We start from the raw sequence: 19,070 nt of genomic DNA, 5'->3' as shown, positions 1-19,070 counted from the left end.
CCCACTTGGATCTCAGACTCCCAGCCTCAGCCCCGCCTGGATCTCAGACTCCCAGCCTCAGCCCTGCCTGGATCTCAGACTCCCAGCCTCAGCCCCACTTGGATCTCAGACTCCAGCCTCACCCCTCCTGGATCTCAGACTCCAGCCTCCAGCCCTTCCTGGATCTCAGACTCCCAGGTCCAGCCCTTCCTGGATCTCAGACTCCCAGCCTCCAGCCCCTCCTGGATCTCAGACTCCCAGCCTCAGCCCCACCTGGATCTCAGACTCCCAGCCTCCAGCCCTTCCTGGATCTCAGACTCCCAGCCTCCAGCCCCACTTAGATCTCAGACTCCCAGCCTCCAGCCCACCTGGTTCTCAGACTCCCAGCCTCGGCCCCACCTGGATCTCAGACTCCCAGCCTCGGTCCCTCCTGGATCTCAGACTCCCAGCCTCCAGCCCCACCTGGATCTCAGACTCCCAGCCTCCAGCCCCTCCTGGATCTCAGACTCCCAGCCTCCAGCCCCACCTGGATCTCAGACTCCCAGCCTCGGCCCCACCTGTATCTCGGACTCCCAGCCTCCAGCCCCGCCTGGATCTCAGACTCCCAGCCTCCAGCCCCGCCTGGATCTCAGACTCCCAGCCTCGGCCCCGCCTGGATCTCAGACTCCCAGCCTCGGCCCCTCCTGGATCTCAGACTCCCAGCCTCAGCCCCGCCTGGATCTCAGACTCCCAGCCTCAGCCCCGCCTGGATCTCAGACTCCCAGCCTCTGCCCCGCCTGGATCTCAGACTCCCAGCCTCCAGCCCCACCTGGATCTCAGACTCCCAGCCTCAGCCCCACTTGGATCTCAGACTCCAGCCTCCAGCCCTTTCTGGATCTCAGACTCCCAGCCTCCAGCCCCACCAGGATCTCAGACTCCCAGCCTCCAGACCCATCTGGATCTCAGACTCCAGCCTCGGCCCCTCCTGGATCTCACACTCCCAGCCTCAGCCCCGCCTGGATCTCAGACTCCCAGCCTCCAGCCCCACCAGGATCTCAGACTCCCAGCCTCCAGCCCCACCAGGATCTCAGACTCCCAGCCTCCAGGAGCAGGAGGGGATACATGTGTGCTGTCTAAGGCGCCTGGTCTTTGGGATTTTGTTATGGCGGCCCCAGGAAATGAATATACTCCCCAATGGGGCCACAGATTTCCCAGTGGACACAACCAGGGGGGCCGGCCATGTGCAAACACTTTGCAAGTGGTTTCCTGTGAATTCCCAAACAGAAGTAAGGCCGAGTAGGAGCCCACCCCTCATGCTGACTGGCACCCCACGTGCTGACCGGCACAGTGAAGAATTACCTTTTAATTCAGTATTCACACTGAGTAAACACATGCAGAGAGGCTGTCTGTGCACAACAGAGTTAACATAAGCCGCTTCGGAAAATAGGTTGGCTTGCCTGAAAGGATGAAATGTAGGAACTGGGGGACCGAGCCATTCTGCGCCTGGGTGTCTACACCCAAGAGCACTGAGAATGCACGTCCACACAAAAACGTGGGCCTGAATGTCCATAGTGGCACCAAATATAATTGTCCAAGGCTGCAAACACCCCGAGTGTGCATGAGCTCATGGATGGACACACGAGCATTTCCGTAGGGCAGGAGGCAGATGGAGGATACACGAGTGATAGCCTAAGGCCACGGGGTTTCTTTTTCAGGGGACAGAAACGTTCTAAAGTTGTCACGATCGCGGCAAAAACCACAGAATTGTACAAATCAAATGGGTGAGTGGTACAGTTTAGGAACTGTAGCTTAATCAAGCAATTTTTTTTTTTTAAAGGAAAATTGAAACACAGCAGGTCCGGGTCAGCTGTGCTCAGAAAGGGCTGCTTACGGGTTGGCCCAGGGCTGGCCTCTGGGAATTTGGATTTCAAACTTGGGGGTGGTCTCAGGGAACTCCTTCGGATGCAGGATCCGAACCCACATCCAGTTCCCAGGTTAGATAGGAGCTGGGGGGAAGCGTAGATAATCCAGATGCCTGGCCTCCCCCAGGTCAGGGGGGCTGTGATGGGCGTCGGACAGGACTTGTGTCTTCTGCGTTTGCCGTTATAAAGCCTCTCAGTGCACCTGTATAGTTTCTCCTATTTCCCGCGTGCATTTCAAGAGCCTGCAGACACGGGTTTGGGAATTTATAAAAATAAGCAAAAAAAAAAAAGAATAGCTCTGCTTTACCTTAAACAGAGGCCGATGAAATCATGAGCTTATGAATTCCAGGAATATCTGAATTCATTTGCAGGTGCATTGCTCAGATCCGTTTCTCTTGTGAGTCACTGGGGGAAGTGTTCTCGTCTTGTGTGCTGACAGTTTTGGCTACTGTAGACAATGTAAGAACCTTGTAATTCACTGACTGCTTCTGTGGGGAAAATAGGGCATAAGCAGGTGTACTTGGTTAAATGGCACCCCCACCCCCCTAAAAAAAGACACGTGTTCACGTCCAAAGCTACAGAACCTATGAGCAGGACCTTATTTGGGAAAATGGTCTTTGCAGATGCGAATAAGGAAAGGATCTCAGGATGACCTCATCCTGGATAGGGGTGGCCCTAAATCCAGTGGCAGGTGTCCTTGTAAGAGACAGAAGAGAAGACATGGACACAGAGGAGAAGCCACGTGAGGACAGAGGCAGAGATGGGAGGGACGTGGCCACCAGCCCAGGGACGCCTGGAGCCCCAGAAGCTGGAAGAGGCAGGAAGAACCCTCCCCTGGAGCCTCGGGAAGGACCATGGTCCTGCCCCTCCTGGATCTCAGTGGCCCCGCCTGGATCTTAGCGATCCTGCCCCGCCTGGATCTCAGTGGTCCTGCCCCGCCTGGATCTCAGTGGCCCCACCTGGATCTCAGTGGTCCTGCCCCGCCTGGATCTCAGTGGCCCCACCTGGATCTCAGTGGTCCTGCCCCACCTGGATCTCAGTGGTCCTGCCCCGCCTGGATCTCAGTGGCCCCACCTGGATCTCAGTGGTCCTGCCCCGCCTGGATCTCAGTGGCCCCGCCTGGATCTCAGTGGCCCCGCCTGGATCTCAGCAGCCCGGCCCCGCCTGGATCTCAGTGGTCCTGCCCCGCCTGGATCTCAGCGGCCCTGCCCCGCCTGGATCTCAGTGGTCCTGCCCGGCCTGGATCTCAGTGGTCCTGCCCCGCCTGGATCTCAGTGGCCCCGCCTGGATCTCAGTGGCCCCGCTTGGATCTCAGTGGTCCTGCCCTGCCTGGATCTCAGTGGCCCCACCTGGATCTTAGCAGCCCTGCCCCGCCTGGATCTCAGTGGTCCTGCCCCACCTGGATCTCAGCAGCCCGGCGCCGCCTGGATCTCAGTGGTCCTGCCCCACCTGGATCTCAGCGGCCCTGCCCCGCCTGGATCTCAGTGGCCCAGCCCCGCCTGGATCTCAGTGGTCCTGCCGCGCCTGGATCTCAGTGGTCCTGCCGCGCCTGGATCTCAGTGGTCCTGCCCCACCTGGATCTCAGTGGCCCCACCTGGATCTCAGTGGTCCTGCCCCACCTGGATCTCAGCAGCCCGGCCCCGCCTGGATCTCAGTGGTCCTGCCACGCCTGGATCTCAGTGGTCCTGCCCCGCCTGGATCTCAGCGGCCCTGCCCCGCCTGGATCTCAGTGGTCCTGCCCCGCCTGGATCTCAGCGGCCCTGCCCCGCCTGGATCTCAGTGGCCCTGCCTGGATCTCAGTGGCCCCGCTTGGATCTCAGTGGTCCTGCCCCGCCTGGATCTCAGTGGCCCCGCCTGGATCTCAGCAGCCCTGCCCCGCCTGGATCTCAGTGGTCCTGCCCCACCTGGATCTCAGCAGCCCTGCCCCACCTGGATCTCAACAGCCCGGCGCCGCCTGGATCTCAGTGGTCCTGCCACACCTGGATCTCAGTGGTCCTGCCCCGCCTGGGTCTCAGTGGTCCTGCCCCGCCTGGATCTCAGTGGCCCCGCCTGGATCTCAGCAGCCCTGCCCCGCCTGGATCTCAGCGGTCCTGCCCCGCCTGGATCTCAGTGGTCCTGCCCCACCTGGATCTCAGCGGTCCTGCCCCACCTGGATCTCAGCAGCCCTGCCCCGCCTGGATCTCAGTGGTCCTGCCCCGCCTGGATCTCGGTGGCCCCGCCTGGAACTCAGCAGCCCGGCCCCGTCTGGATCTCAGTGGTCCTGCCACGCCTGGATCTCAGTGGTCCTGCCCCTCCTGGATCTCAGTGGCCCCACCTGGATCTCAGTGGTCCTGCCCCTCCTGGATCTCAGTGGCCCCACCTGGATCTCAGCAGCCCGGCCCCGCCTGGATCTCAGTGGTCCTGCCCCACCTGGATCTCAGACTCTGGTCTGCAGAACGAGGGAACTGGATAGATTCCTGTGGTTTCAAGCCCCATGATTTGTGGTCATTTGTTACAGCGACCCCAGGAATCTAAACCAGAGAGCTGGCTTCTCTGGTCCCCTTCCTCCCCAAACAGGTTATCATGTTCCGAAGAAGCTCTCCCAGCCCATGGCACAGCCTTACGGGGTTTGCAACGGGCCCTGGTCCTGGGACAGGAAACCTGATATATGATGTCACTGTGTCTTCGGTGGAGGTTAGAAAAACCTACAGCAGTCGCCTAATATGGCTAATGTGCAGACGGGCACGTGAGTGTTTCTCAGGATGTGTCTGTCGAAAGGCAGAGCATGGGAGTTTCTAAATGCAGAACAAGCCGCTTGAACCACATGTGTAGCCCAAACTCCCAGGAGTTCATTCTGATGAAAGCTGCCTGTTTTGGGGAGGGAAGGACTCAGCACCGTTGCTGATGATGCAGGAGACGGGGCGCAGGGCTGGGTCCCACCAAATGGTGGACACACACGTGGCCTTCCCTGGTGCCGAGAGCCCTGGTGACAGAATGTTCTGGAACACCATCCGCTTCTTTTTCTGAACCCTGTTTTTTCGTCCTCGTCTCTTTTCCTGTCCCTTTTCTTTCCGAGGCATTTGGGATTTCTTCCAAGATGACACGGTGGCACGTGACCAGTTTGAGGATTACTCTTGGGGGTTGTTGTTGCTCCGGAGATTTACTGAGACTCCGGGGAGCATTATTTCCCTGCTGTGGATTATTTGATGCTTCCCCAGGGATAGTGGGGGCCACCCACCAACGAAGACACAGGAGGGTTTATGGTCTCCACTTCAGCCTTGCCTACAAACCCAGTCTAGGTTTTAGAAACATCAGAGGAAAAACAAACCAGGAGGAATGGATCTGTTTGCGTTGGATGTGCTTCCTTTAGGGGGAAGACAATCCTGCATTCCCGTGGGAGCCCCAGCCGGGCACCATATATCTAATCCACCTGCCAAGTGTGACCCTCGCTTGCTTCCTGATACAAGAGGCATTTTAAAGGATTTTTGTGGAGGGGAGTGAGCAGTAAGTCACTCAGAGGTTTGACCCACAGATAGTTGTCTTCACAGGCTGTATCCCTGGGATGGAAAGGAGAACGTTTCCTTTGGAATTCTGCATGTTGACATGTCCGGGGTTTTCCCATGCAAGCAAAAATGGTTTTCCCACCAAGGTGCCCAGAAGAAATGGCATCTTTCCTCTTGACAGTGATTTATTACAGACAAGAATTTGGAACAGGCTACCGGGATAGGGCGAGGAGAGATGCTTGTGGTTTCACGCTGCCCTTGGGGCCGTGTCTGTGTCAGGTGTGCTCGGACGCCACCTCCAGAAACGGGAGCGTGCAGGGACTGGGACCTCTGCCTGCAGGCTGGTTCCCCCGGAGGAGACACTCAGTGGCACCAGATCCACGAGCTCTCCTGTGCGGCTGGACTTGGGGAGACACCGGGAGTGTCCACTCTGTGCATCAGCCCCTCCATACGGCGGTTACTGCCGCTCACTCTCTGCGATGCTTAATTTTACATGTCAACGTGATTTTAGGTATCAGGAGGGTGGGCTGGATATCTGGTTGAGTACTATTTCTGGGTGTATTAGTGAGGGTTTATAGGATGAGGCTAGCATTTGAATCAGTGCAGTGAGTAAAGCAGATGGCCTTCCCCAATGTGGGTGGGTCTTGTCTTACCAGTTGAAGGCCTGGATAGAACAAAAAAGTGGAGGAAGGGAGAATCAATTAATCATATATATCAATCAATTATCTATCTATATATCTATCTACCTATCCATCCATCCATCATATCAGTCTATCTATCTATTATCTATTTATACATCCATCCATCATATCTATCCATCCATCCATCTACCATATTTTTCTATGTATCCTATCCATCTTCTATCCATCCGTCATCCATCCAACCATCCATCATATCTATCTATCTATCTTGTATCCATCCATCTACCAACATACCCATCCATCATATCTCTCTCTCTATCCATCCATCATATCTATCTATCTATCTATCCACCTATCTATCATCTATCTATCCATCCATCCATCCATCCATCATCTATCCATCTATCTCCTTATATCCATCCATCCATTCATCCACCCATCCATCATCTATCTATCCATCTATCTCCTTATATCCATCCATCCATCCATCCATCCATCCATCATCTATCTATCCATCTATCTCCTTATATCCATCCATCTATCCATCCATCATATCTATCTATCATCTATCTATCTATCTATCTATCTATCTATCTATCTGTCTGTCATCTATCTATCATCATCTATCTATCTATCTATCATCTATCTATCTACCTATCTGTGTACTATCCACCATGTATCCTATTGGTTCTGTTTCTCTGGGAACACTACTGATATAGTTGGACAATAGGACTGGGGTAGACACAGAGGCATGTGTGTGGAGGGCTGGGCACCAGGACACAGGAGGCTGAAGGTGAGGGTGATGGTGTCCTTGGTGGAGCCTCCTGGAGGAGGAGACCAGGGAAAAATGGCCCTGGGAGGAGTGGGGTCAGTAGGACGAAGAAAGGAGACCGGGGGTTAGGGAGTGACAGGACTGTCTGGGAGGAGGGAGATGTGAGAATCACAGACCTTATTCTGGCACAGGAAGAACTGAGCAGAGCTTCCCAACTTCCAGGGGCTGCTGGACAGATCCTGGAAGCCGCGTCCACCTGCAATCTACACCTGGGGCCTGCAGCCATGGATCCACCCAGGAATCCGCAAACCTGTGGTCCTCAACATAGGCATCACACACAGCACCGGAAAGCTCTTTAGGGAAGTGGCAACTGTTTCCCCCCAGGTTTTGAGTCCTGTCACATAGCTTGGTGGAACTCCATAAATATTAGTTAAAAAGTTATGCATCAGGGGCCTCAAATAACATTACGGCTCTCCTCTTGATTTTACACTGTTCATGATATGTTAATTATAAATTATATAATATATAAAATAAATAACATAATACATACTTTTAACGTAAATTATATAAAAGTAAATATATAAAATATACATTATTTTTTATTTTTATTTTTAAAAGATTTTTATTTATTTATTTGACAGAGAGAGAGACAGCGAGAGAGGGAACACAAGCAGGGGGAGTGGGAGAGGGAGAAGCAGGCTTCCCACTGAGCAAGGACCCTGATGCAGGACTCGATCCCAGGACCCTGGGATCATGACCTGAGCTGAAGGCAGATGCTTAACCAACTGAGCCACCCAGGCACCCCTACATTATATATTATTATATTATACTGTTGTATTGCTATATTATATATATTATATTGTACAACAGAATATCATATAGTATATAATATGGTATATTATATATTACACATAACTATGATATTATAATATATAGTATATTATATATAATAACATTATATAATATAATGTAAGTGACATATCGTATGTAATATATTTGTGTTATATATTATATATTATATATATTATATATACAATACTATTATTAATGTATAATAATATATAATATAATGCATATAACTATTGTAAATGGTTGTATAACATATAATATATATAACACCATACAATATATATAACTATATATAACATTGTATATGATAATGCAACCATTTAATATTAATATAAATTAAAATATAAATATGATATATTATATATTACCATTTTATATGATTCTATGGTTATACAATATATCGTATTACATATCAATTATACACACATTATGTAATGTGTATTGTATATACAATGCATTTATATTATAATATATAAAGTATATAATTATGTTATATAAACAATACTTTATATCATCTCATCCCGGTTATGATTATCAGCATACAATCACATACAATTATAATTTGTGATGACTATATGATTACATAACTGTAACTCCATATAATTATAATATTATAATTATAATTCCATATAATTATACAAGTAACATATCTTTTTATATTACATTTTTATATACAATATACATCATATAGTTTATAAATACATAGGTTTCGCTCATACCATATTTTATCATTATAAATCTGTTTTGGCATGCACAGCGAAAGGGCTGTTTTCAGCTCTCAGAAAAACCATCCATTCCATGCTAAAACCTTCAGTTTCGGGGCATGCCAGCAGGCTGATAGCTTCCCTTATAAAGTTTTAAGAGGCAGCTACAGAATTTCTATGGCAGAGATTAGATTCGTGGGCCCACGTGTGTTGCTTTAGGCCGCATTCTCCGGCAAGCTGCTGGTTTGGCCGAGAACATGCCCAAGTGTGTCCAGACCCATGCACGTTGAATGCTGTGTCTGGCCCTCATTCTGTGGGTGTAATGAGCTGTATTCCCAGCTGCCTGGCCTGGGAGCACATGGGGAAATTGGATCTTTGCCCATTTTCTGCAGCTTGGACTCCTTGACCTCTCCTGACCTCCGCCAGGGAACAGGCAAGCCTGGCCCCTTCTCGGAGGCTCCACTGCCCTGGTTTTGTTCTCTCTGGGCAGTAGATGCTTGCCGGGAGGGGCCCCAAGGGGTCAGGGCAAATGCATGCTGGCATGCAAAGGAATGTGGGTCATCACAGGGAGGTCCGGGAGGCCCCTCAGTGGGTCTTCGACACATCCCAGGGGTAATACAAGCTTCCCTCTTTCAGAGACACCTGGCCCCACTTTCCAAGGCCATGGTGAGGGTGAAACATGGAACAGGTTGGAGAAGCAACATCCAACTGTTGTCTTCAAGCATCAGGCACAAGGGCCATCGATGGTCACCTCTGGGTCCTGGAGGAGGTGAACAGGATGTGCTTGACCGTCTAAACCTCCCTGGTGCTCTGGGTGCAGGTGAGCACATTAACCAGCTCGGTTCCAGCAAGTCAGCAATGGATCTTACAGGACCTTGGAGCCCTCGGAGGCTGGGACTTCACTCCTCCACTGCTGAGGACTCACGTCCTCCTTGGAGTGGAAGGAAGGGCCCCGGGACGGGAAACGCAACATCGGGGCTGGACCCATGGCAACCTCATAATGTTGCTGTGCCAAGCCCCATCTTGCTCTGAATTTGAGCCCAGCTACATTGTGTTCTTATTCTTTTGGGTCGTTTGTCTTGCCCCCAGACACACACAGAATCCCGTAGGACAAACGCCCCATTCTTGCAGACCTAACAGGTGCTTCACTTCCTTTGCTCTGATGGAGCCCCCGTTGGTGGGACACTGTCCCTCCATCTAAGGCAGGGAAAACACAGATCTTTATTTCTACGTATCACAAATGTCTTTTGCCATCAGCACACGCTGCACGGCACCAACACGACACCCCGAGATCAACACGTTGTCACCCCATGCATTTGTGACCGCAAGCTGCCTCCCGGTGGCTGGAGCACACAGCGGGGCACACTGTGGTTCCTGTTGTGGTTTTCTCATTTCGGGGCCAATTCAGGTCTGGTTGTGGCATGCGGGGGTCTCTGCGGAAACCTAACGGGGAAAACGAAGTGGAGGTGTGGGCTTATCGGCCGAGAGGAGTCACAGAGAGGAGTGAGGCTGATTGCTCCGTGCTCAAACACAACATCCATCGGACGGATGCCAAGAGGAAGACCATCAAACACCTGGGGTGAGTTCCCGCCTGGGGCTGACGCGTTCTCCAGCTAAAACCCACCTTTTGCTTATTTCTAAATATGTGTATCGTTTGAGTTTGAGAATGTAGTCTTCCCAAGTTCTGATGTTTCGGGACATCAGACTGACTCTGTTTACATACAGATGCTGTTTCCGTGGAAATGTCCTCTATTGGGAAGGAGGTCAGAGCACGGTCCCTTTGGCATAAGGATTATTTGGGGCTGAAGGCAATCAAGAAGCAAATGCAGAGAGAGGTGTTTACCCTCACTGGTGTGCCTTCACAGAGGACACAGACTTGCCTTTGTGAAGGGGTCTCATCCTTTCTGACACCAGGAACAGGAGACAACCATCATCCCTGCAAACAGAAGATTAGCACTGGGTTGGGTCTGCACAAACAAGGCTTACTGAAGTAACGTTTCCGAAATAAAGCCTGTCTCCGGTAAATCTGCCTTTTCTCAGTTTAATTCACACACCTCGGGTACCGAATATAAGAGTGTAGAAGAAAGGTGTTTTTTTGTTTTTTTTTTTCTCCCTTGCAATTGCTTTGTAGCACTTGTAACTGAGTGAGGTGTCTGTCAGTTCACTGTCTTTCAATAAAATGCTTTCCTGCCCATGTATTTTTCATTAAATGGGGACATTTTCTCTGTTTTCAGAGAATGGGCAAGCTATGTGAGATTTCTCAGCCCTCAAAGAACTCAATGGAGGTGAATGTCTTGTTTGTTTTGAAGCTTGCCTTTTTCAAAGTGAACAGAAAACCATCCCAAGCCACTGTTCATATCAGCACCTGGTATTGTCCAGGGCAGTCCTCTCCCTGATGTATTATCCAGATGGGATAAGACTCAGCGAAAATAACAAAATCCTCTTTGTCTGCTTCCCAGACCAAAATGACCTTTCTTTACTCTGAAGTCTCTGAGACAAAGTGTATTCCCTAGAAATGATTCCTTTTGGGGAATGTCAGTTGAGTAAAGGGAAGCTACTGGGAACATAAGAAACTCCTGCACGAGAATAAAACTATCAGTTTTTTGTTTGTTTGTAAATGAGTAGTTTACATGATTTAGTTTATTTTTTAGAACAAATATACTTTGTATTAGTCTCCTGGGTGGCCAAAACGAAGAGCTACAAAGCTGGGGGTTTAAGCAACAGGAATTCATCTTCTCTCAGCAGTGGCGACCAGAAGGCTGAGATCCAGGAGGGGCAGGACCATGCTCCCTCCTGAGGCTCCAGGGGAGGGTCCTTCCTGCCTCGTCCAGCTTCTGGGGCTCCAGGCGTCCCTGGGCTGGTGACCACATCCCTCCCATCTCTGCCTCTGTCCTCACGTGGCTTCTCTTCTGTGTCTGTGTCTCCTCTTCTGTCTCTTATGAGGACACCTGCCGTTGGATTTAGGGCCATCGTCATCCAGGATGAGCTCATCCCAGATCCTTACTCACATCTGCAAAGACCCTGTTTCCAAATAAGGTCCCATTTCAGGTACCTGGGCTAGGACTTCAGTGGCATGGTGGGTTTGAAGAAACAAGAAAGACAGGTTCCCTGGACGTGTCTTGGAGATTCTCAGGTGTCCCTAAGAATTTCCGTGACCACATGTTGTTCATGAAACGTGCATCCCTGTCCACTCATGGCCACTCATTTGTCTTCTTTAGTCTTTTTCACATGATGCTTCTGGGGAGGGTCTTAGTTCTCCGACAACAAAATGGTGGAGGCGCTCTGGGCACCCAGGGAGCTCACGATGCATGGATGGTCCGTGTTTTTCGTGATTTACTGATGAACATTTTTGTTGTGTGGAATTCGCTCAGCCTGCAGTGGACCCAGTGCTATTTTCTTATGCGCTCAAAGTCTTTGTTTCCAGCGGACACAGTTGAGCACCTACTTTATGCACGGTGCACTCATTGCTTCTGGGACACCAGAAAATCCAGTTATATGTTTTCTCCCCATTTGAGGAAATTGCTGTGCAAGGAAACTAAGCGGCTTTGTCACCCGTAGGTCACCATGGCGCAGACTCTGGGCTTCCAATGGAGCTCTCACCCCCTTTGAAGGATGAAGTCCCCTCATTTGGTCATGAAAGCGTGTGAGGACAGGGGTGGTCCGTGATGCTGTGTGTGTCTGTGTGTGTGTGTGTGTCTGTGTATCCACATCTATGTGTGTGCATACAGAGATGGATTCACACATGTGCCTGTGTGTAGGTCTGGTTGGGTCTATACTGAGGTGTGTGTGTGTCTATGTCCATGCACGCATCTGTGTGTTTCCATGTGTGTGTATTTATGTGTCTGTGTGTCTGTGTGTGCGTGCGTCTGAGTGTGTGTTTATATGTGTGTCTGTGTGTGCGTGCATGTGAGTGTGTGTTTATGTGTGTCTGTGTGTGCGTGCATCTGAATGTTTATATGTGTGTCTGTGTGTGCATGCATGTGAGTGTGTGTTTATGTGCGTCTGTGTGTGCGTGCATGTGAGTGTGTGTTTATATGTCTGTGTGTGCATCTGAGTGTGTTTATATGTGTGTCTGTGTGTGCGTGCATCTGAGTGTGTGTTTATATGTCTGTGTGTCTGTGCGTGCATTTGAGTGTGTTTATATGTGTGTCTGTGTGTGCGTGCATCTGAGTGTGTGTTTATGTGTGTCTGTGTGTGGGTGCATCTGAGTGTGTGTTTATGTCTGTGTGTCTATATATGCGTGCACTGTGTGTTTATATGTCTGTGTGTCTGTGCGTGCATCTGAGTGTGTTTATATGTGTGTCTGTGTGTGTGTGCACCCGAGTGTGTGTGTGTTTATGTGTGTCTGTGTGTGCGTGCATCTGAGTGTGTGTTTATATGTGTGTCTGTGTGTACGTTGAAAATGCACACCCAACTTTTGACTCCCCCAAAACTTAACTACTGATAGTTTACCAGAAGCTTTACCCATAACATAAATAATAAACACCTATTTTATATCTCCTATATATTATACACTCTATTCTTACCATAAAGTATAGAAAAGTGTGTGTTTATGTGTCTGTGTCTATGTGTGTGTGCACCCGAGTGTGTGTTTATATGTCTGTGTCTGTGCACATCTGTGTGTTTATATCTTTGAGTGTCTGTGTGTATGTCTCTCTGTGTGTCCGTGCACGTCCCTGTGAGTCACCGAGGCCACCGCTCTGCTCGTTGTCATCTCCCCACACCCCAAACATCTGTGTTGCCCTCACTGGCCGCCTCTCTGTGACCAGGGTGGTCTGGGTGATGAAGCTTGACTTACGGGCAATGATGTATTGAATCCAGGCCTGTCAGCTCCATTTTCCACCGTTTAGGGTCTTCATGTTTCAAAGAGCATGATAACACACGTCACTAACGTGGCTGAGATATGATAGAGATTATTTAGGACCATGTTCACACAATAGTCCTACCTTCCCGGAGAAAAAAAGACCCTATACACAGAGCCCAGCTGACGACGGGGAAGCCTGCAAAAACAGCCATCAGCCACAGGAGATAAAATAGCATCCCATTGCTCGAGACAGGGAGAATTTATGAGTGTCATAAACCTGGCTGAGGGCCCCAAGCTTTGCATACTGTTTTATGGCACTGCTGCTATTCCCTATCCCTAAAGAATTTATGGTTGCGAGCAGCTGCGAGATCGCCAAATGTCATAAACCAGAGATTGTGCCCACGTCCGAGAAGTTTTATTCTGTTGGCTGACGGACCAGAAATGGGCGCGTTGAGATCCCGAGTTAAAATATGACCCACCCGTTGATTACATTCATCCAACCCAAAATTTGAGTTTATATTTTATGGGGGAAAGCTTACTCATTGAGTTCGATTCTTACCACGTGTAGAAATAAAACCTGCAAACAGGTCTCTATAAAAAGTATAGAATCCTAAATGCTGGAAGGAAAGGTTCTGCCCATCCATCCCTGTGATGGATGGTTTCTTTGGAGCCCATCGCTTACTCGGTGATAGTTTTATTGTTAGTGATAATGACTCATTGGGCGGGTATTTTATTCTGTAGTTTTTGTTTCACTGTGGGTCGATGAAGGTATTAATTAATATTGTCAAAGTCAATCAGTAGCTAAAAGCTGGCTGTTATATAACCAGCTCACTGAAAGTAGGATCTCTATGTCACAATGTTAGAATTGCATTGCTCCCCTGAATTTGATGAAGATAAAGTTGTGTATATATTATATATATACAATGTATATTATTATGTATTATTATATATAGCATATATACAACATATGTATACATACAATATACAATAACATATATCTACAATGTATATATACAATAACATATGTATATATACTATGTATATATACAATTACTATATGTATATAGTATATGATATGTATATTTTATGTAGTATGATATATACAATATATCATATATACATATTGTAGATATTATACATAGTATACCTATATATCATGTATATATCTAATATATATTATATATATTATATATATAATATGTGTGTATGTATTAGATATATACACACATTACAGTTGACCTTTGAACAACATGGGTTTGAACCGTGCAGGTCCACTTATACACAAATTTTTTTCTATAAATATACTACAGTACTGTAATACATTTTGTCTTCCTTATGATTTTCTTAATGACATTTTCTTTTCTGTACTTTTCTATACTTTATGGTAAGAATAGAGTGTATAATATATAGGAGATATAAAATAGGTGTTTATTATTTATGTTATGGGTAAAGCTTCTGGTAAACTATCAGTAGTTAAGTTTTGGGGGAGTCAAAAGTTGGGTGTGCATTTTCAACTATGCAGGTGTTGGTACCCCCGTTGTTCAAGGGCTAACTGTATATGTATATATATGTTATATATAACATATATTATATATTTATATGTTAAAATTAATTATTATTAATTATTTATTAATTAAATATATAAATTAAATAAATTAAATAATTAAAATATTGATGATATTTTATAAATATATTATATATTTACATATATAAATATATAATATGTTTATATTTAATTATATACATAAATTATATATATATAACCCACACATAGACATAATCACACATATACACACACATACTATATGTATGTGTACATGGTATACACATATGCCATATATAATATATAGCATATATTTGTGTGTATACATATATACATATAAATACATACATACACATATACACATATGTACCATATACGTATGTATATGTGTATATATAGTATATATGGTATATGGTATAAATTATATATATTACCCAGACAGACACATAATCACACACATACTAACACATAGTATATATATGGGCATATATGGTATACATATATCACATATATATGTACACATATACTGCATATATGTATATACATGTATATTTGCATTTTGGTATATTTGTATATGCATGTACATATGCATATGCATGCATATATAAACCACATATGCAATACATGTATGTTGTATGTAACATATATTTCAAAACTTATCAATCATGGGATATACTACTGTCAGTTTACTTTTTAAATATATAGAAATAAAAAATAAAAGTATAGATATATTTTATATTTTACTCATTAATGATAATCTTATCCTACTATAGTTGAAAGTAAAATAATCATTATTATGATCAACACAATAATCATTAATTTATTACTAATACAGGTAATAAACAACTGATCTAATAATAGTGTTGATATTGTAATACTATTAGAATCAATACCGTCTTAACCTTTTTTCTTTTTCTTTTTCTGTATTTATTTATTTATTTATTTATTTATGTATGTATGTATGTAGGCTTCATGCCCAATATGGGGCTTGAACTTACAACCCTGAGATCAAGTGTTGCATGCTCCACTGACTAAGACAGCCAGGTACCATTTATTTATTTATTTATTTATTTATTTATTTATTTATTTATCACAACAAGTTCACTCCTTAATCCCCATCCCCTGTTTCTTACGTCCCCCCACCCACCTCCCTTCTGGTGACCATCACTTTGTTCTTCATGGTTAGGAGTCTGTTTCTTGGCTTCTCTCTCTCTCCCTTTGCTCATCTGTTCTGTGTCTTAAATTCCACATGTGAGTGAGGTCATATGATACATGTCTTTCTCTGACTTATTTCGCTCAGCATAATACCCTCCAGTTCCATCCACGTCGTTGCAAATGGCAAGATCTCTTTCCTTTTGATGGCTGTGTAATATTCCATTGTGTATATATGGACCACATCTTCTTTATCCATTCATCTGTCGATGGACATCTTGGCTCTTCCCATAGTTTGGCTATTGTGGACGTTGCTGCTATAAACACTGGGGTGTAGCTGCCCCTTCGGATCACCTTCTGGCGGGAGCCCCCGTGGGACGCACCTGTGTCTGTGAGTCCCTAACAAGCACATCGGAGATGCTGTCTGCATGTTGGACATGCACCTGTGTCTGTGGGTCCCCTAGAAGCACGTCGGGGATGCCGTGTGCATGTCGGGGATGCCGTGTGCATGTCGGGGATGCCGTGTGCATGTCAGGGATGCCGTGTGCACGTCGGGGATGCTGTGTGCGTGTCGGGGATGCTGTGTGCACGTCGGGGATGCCGTGTGAACATCGGGGATGCCGTGTGCACGTCGGGGATGCCGTATGAATGTTGGGGATGCCGTCTGCACGTCAGGGATGCTGTGTGCACGTCGGGGATGCCGTGTGCGCGTCGGGGATGCTGTGTGCGCATCGGGGATGCCGTGTGCGCATTGGGGATGCCGTGTGAACGTCAGGGGTGCCATCTGCACGTCGGGGATGCCATGTGCACATCGGGGATGCCGTATGAATGTTGGGGATGCCGTCTGCACATCAGGGATGCCATGTGCACGTCGGGGATGCCGTGTGCACATCGGGGATGCCGTGTGCACGTCGGGGATGCAGTCTGCACGTCGGGGATGCCGTGTGCACGTCAGGGATGCCGTGTGCACGTCGGGGATGCTGTCTGCACATCGGGGATGCCGTGTGCACGTCGGGGATGCTGTATGAATGCTGGGGATGCCGTGTGTATGTCGGGGATGCCATGTGCACGTCGGGGGTGCCGTGTGCACGTCGGGGATGCCGTGTGCACATCAGGGATTCTGTCCACAGGCTACAACTGGGGAAAGTGCAGACATGCAGCATGCCAGCCCCCCTTGTGAGTGATCAGGATGACCCCCCCACCCGGAGCCGCCCCACACAGCTGGAGACCGCCCGTCCAGGGGTGAATGCTGGCTGCCAGTGCCCTGCACAAAGCCCACACCTGCCTTTTTCTTTTCTCTTTGTTTCCGGTCCCAGCGGCGCGCTCAGCGCTGAGGCGCAGGGATGGTTTCAGATGACCAGCACCTTGTCCGTGGTGCACACGGGCTGGGGGAGGGGACGGACAAGGAGCTTGCTGCACCCTCGCCATGGGCAGCTCCACTCCTGAGCTTCTGGGGCTACAGATGACGGGTGTGTGGGTGCTGAGGCTGGGGGGCCACCGGGCATGCCCTGTGCCCTGTCATGACTCGAGCTCCTGCTGCTAGCAGCGAACTCTTCCCTTCTTAGAACGTTGCATTCCTGCTCGTCTCCTCCTCCTCCTCCCCTCCTGCTCTTCGGGCTCTGGCTCGTCTGTCCCTCTGCTCTTTGGTGGTTCTGGCCGGAGGCCGGCAAGCTGAACGGAGGGTCCAGGAGACCGTGCCCTGGAGCTAACAGCCATGTGGGGTGGCACTTTGGGAATACGAGGCCGACTTGCCCATCCCGCACTAGGAAAATCCTGAGCTTGCTCCACATGTCAGAAAGTCCCCAGAGGGACGAGTGAGCCCCAGCTGCCCTCAGGGCAACCCCCTCATGAATCGTGGTGACATCCTAACACCTACACACTCAGTCTCGGGTCCTGAGGCCGTGGGACCCAAACCCCTGATCAGAGGCGTGCAGGTTCCAGCCACAGCCCTGAGCTCGGGGGCAGCGGAGAGGGGCTGGGGGCTGAGCTCAGTCCCCCACGGTGGCTGGCCAGTGATTTAATTTGTCTTGCCTAGGATGTGAAGCCTCCATGAAATCCCTGAATTGTGGGGTTTGCTGCTGGGGGAGCTGAGCACAGCCGGTACAAGGAGGGAGTTCCGCATGGTTTAACCTGTGGGATGGGGCGCTCCCTCCAATGCCATGGTGTCTGCACTGAAACCAACAGTAGGACACTGACCCGGTGTCCAGACACCTCGGAAATGGGTTCATATTGGAAGAGCCTCGGCTACTTTGAGAGCAAGATGATAGACAAATAGACAAAACGCAGAGGGATGCTTTATTTTCACCTCCCAAACCCGCTTCTTGCAACCCCACCTCCCACACTGGCCACGGGCTCCGTCCTTGTGTCAGGCTCTGCTTTGGGGGAACCTCTGAGAACATGGCGCCCCGTACCCCCGGTGCTCATGGTGAAGCATGCAAGCAAGGTGCCTCTAAGAATCACAGCCCCCAAGTTAGCAACCGCCGTTGCTGAGTCTGGACGGAATGGAGCCCTGGATGCAGGAACGTGCAACCGTGCACCGTCTCCATCAGACGCGGCTTCCCGCCCTACGGAACGTGAATTTCAGTCCAGCCAACACACCAGGAAAAGGATGAAGGCTGGAGTATGGTCGGACTGTGGCGAGGATGAGGAGGGCGACATGTCCTTTGAAGGAGAGAGCTCCTGAATCATGCCGAAGGTGAAGTTATGTTCATTCTGGGAAAACTACAATTATTTTACGTGCATGGACCCATTTGGCTTTGTTCTCTGACTGCGTATCCTTAGTGCCCTCGGAACCATCATGCCATCGATGAACCGGCCTCCCAAGCTCTTTGTCGGGTAGTAAAATCCAGGTAGACTATTTTATTCCAATGAAATGTGCTACAAAGGACCCTCAGATACATCTATTGACCCCACCTTCCAGAGGAGAATAATTGAAAGAAGGGAAGAAAGCAAAAAGAAAATATTTGCTCATGAAGACTTTGGCTCACGTATTGCAAATGCTTAACCTACAGGGAGACATGGATGGAATCCGTTGAAGGGACTGTTGTTGTAAATCAAATATTTCTGTCTTATTTATTTTTAAAGATTTTATTTATTTATTTGACAGACAGAAAGAGAGCACAAGCAGGGGGGACGGCAGGGAGAGGGAGAGGGAGAACCAGGCTCTCTGCTGAGCAGGGAGCCGGATGCAGGACTCGATCCCAAGACCCTGAGATGGTGACCTGAGCTGAAGGCAGACGCTAG

At 48.4% G+C, this 19,070-nt stretch overlaps 1 long non-coding RNA gene across 1 annotated transcript; it reads left to right on the top strand.

Moving 5' to 3' along the window:
• The first annotated feature begins 8,381 nt into the window (after positions 1–8,381).
• LOC144380448 (uncharacterized) lies at positions 8,382–10,313 on the top strand. The gene is made up of 3 exons (XR_013444604.1): positions 8,382–9,148; positions 9,737–9,907; positions 10,054–10,313. It is a non-coding gene; the product is annotated as an uncharacterized LOC144380448 (long non-coding RNA).
• Positions 10,314–19,070: the final 8,757 nt, after the last annotated feature.

Source organism: Halichoerus grypus, chromosome X (genome assembly GCF_964656455.1).
Source record: "Halichoerus grypus chromosome X, mHalGry1.hap1.1, whole genome shotgun sequence".
NCBI lineage: Eukaryota > Metazoa > Chordata > Mammalia > Carnivora > Phocidae > Halichoerus > Halichoerus grypus.
The sequence above is the reverse complement of the archived record's forward strand: the minus strand, read 5'-3'. Positions and strand labels throughout refer to the sequence as shown.